This window comes from Macaca mulatta, chromosome 10 (genome assembly GCF_049350105.2).
Source record: "Macaca mulatta isolate MMU2019108-1 chromosome 10, T2T-MMU8v2.0, whole genome shotgun sequence".
NCBI lineage: Eukaryota > Metazoa > Chordata > Mammalia > Primates > Cercopithecidae > Macaca > Macaca mulatta.
This window is the reverse complement of record NC_133415.1, coordinates 77,788,347-77,790,410: the sequence shown is the minus strand read 5'-3', so window position 1 is coordinate 77,790,410 and position 2,064 is coordinate 77,788,347. Positions and strand designations below refer to the sequence as shown.

At 39.0% G+C, this 2,064-nt stretch overlaps 1 pseudogene; it reads right to left on the bottom strand.

The window, feature by feature from the left end:
• Nucleotides 1-557: 557 nt before the first annotated feature.
• On the bottom strand, nucleotides 558-1,751 carry LOC100424052 (TAR DNA-binding protein 43 pseudogene; annotated as a pseudogene).
• Nucleotides 1,752-2,064: the final 313 nt, after the last annotated feature.

The window sequence follows — 2,064 nt, the reverse complement described above, 5'->3', positions numbered from 1 at the left end:
GATTAAATGAAGGCTTCATATTGTACTTTTATATATGAGGTGGAGGGGGACAAGTGTTAAAAAAACAAAAGAATCAAACACTGACACCATGATCTCCCAAAAGGAGATTTTATTAAGGAAAAAAATCATATGGTGGGATTCAAATTAAGACAAGGAGAAAAGATTGTAGTTCTAATCAATGATTTCCATTTTGAGCACTCAAAGAATTCACTTGATGAGTCCAGGGATAAAATATTACAGATATCACTTGTAATGTATTGATTTTCCAACAGACAAACAGCCAGTCACTTTCAACTACTCAATATTTCAACTCTTTATTTATTCAACTCTTTATGTAACTCAACTCTTAATATATTCCAACTCTTTATGTAACAACTTATACAATTCCTTTATCTCTTCATCTTTTTCTAAAGAAAATTGTCAAAAATACTGCTGAATATATGCCACACTGAACAAACCAGTTTTGAAAATTTTTGTATCTTACTATATACTTACCACGAGTTTAGAAAAATTTGAATTCCCACTATTCCGTACTATAACCAACTATAACTCAATGTCTACATTTCCCAGCCAGAAGATTTAGAATCCATGCTTGAGCCAAAGCCTCCATTAAAACCATTGCCTGATCCTGCATTTGATGCTGATTCCCAACCAATTGCTGCACCAGAGTTCGAACCACTGTAAGAGTTATTTCTAGACCCAAAGACCTGGTTTGGCTCCCTCTGCATGTTGCCTTTACTTTGGTTATGACTTGGTGGGCCTGACTGGTTCTGCTGGCTGGCTAACATGCTCATTGTACCCCAACTGCTCTGTAGCCATCATGACTGGATTAATGCTGAGCACACCAAAGTTCATCTACCACCTATATTAGTATCTTGGTTGTTTTCCAAGCCAGATGCACCCCTCTACTATTACCAAATCCACTCATATTCCCAAATCTTCCATTTCTTTCTATTGCTATTGTATGATTAGGCTTGGCATTGGATATGTGTATGCTGAGTCCTTTAATGATCAAGTCCTCTCTACAAGGAGATTGGGCAATCTGATCATCTGCAAATGTAACAAAGGCAAAGGCCCTGAATGGCTTGGGGATGAAGACATCTACCACTTCTTTGTACTGACAGAAAAACCTGCCATAGCTCATCTGCAGTCATGTCCTCTGTACAGCACCCCACAAACACTTTTCTGCTTCTCAAAGGCTCATCTGGGGTTTGCTTAGAGTTGGGAAATTTAGTCATACCATCATCCATCTATCATATGTCACTGTGGCATTACTTTCACGTGTGTTTCATACTCCGTAAAAAGAATAAAGCCAAACCCCTTTGACCAGTTTTAATATCTATCTTTACCTGGACTTCTCCAAAGGTACTAAAATATTCTTTCAGATTCTGTCTCCATAGGAGGAAAAACAAACTCAGAGCACAAACTCACTAATTACCAGTACTATTAAGTAAGATATTTTCTGGACTGCTCTTCACTTTCACTGCTGTCTCACCCATTTTTCTTTTGTTATCTTTGGGACAGTTGACAACATATACCAGATTTCCACTGTCAGCATCAGGGGCATGCAGAATTCCTTCTACCAGCAGGATACCTTTCATACATTGAGACACTGGATTCTTGTGGTGGAGCTCACGTGCCCCTGGAAACTGGGCTGTAACTGTGGACAGCAGCACTACCCCATTGTATTCTGATGATATTTCCATGAGCTCCTTATTCTCATCTTCACTTACCCAAGTGTATTCAAACATCTTTTACTTCTCCACTTAGGCCACTGCTAGAAAGCCCAACAGGGACACTGAAGCAGTGACGGATCCAAGCACAGCTTAGTTTATTCTCCTTGATAATCATTTTTATTGTTCTTTTTGGGACTCATTCAAGACTTTCTAGAATTCATATTAACTCATGGCCAAACATGAAAATAAGTTGTAACAAGGCGGTACATAATGTAGAACATTTGGAGGAGCTGTCTCTTGGTTCTTGCCAGCCACGCTCCTTTGGATGTTTACCTTGTCAGCAGTGATCATCATGGCCAACTACTTGATCTGTATCATCATCCCACAT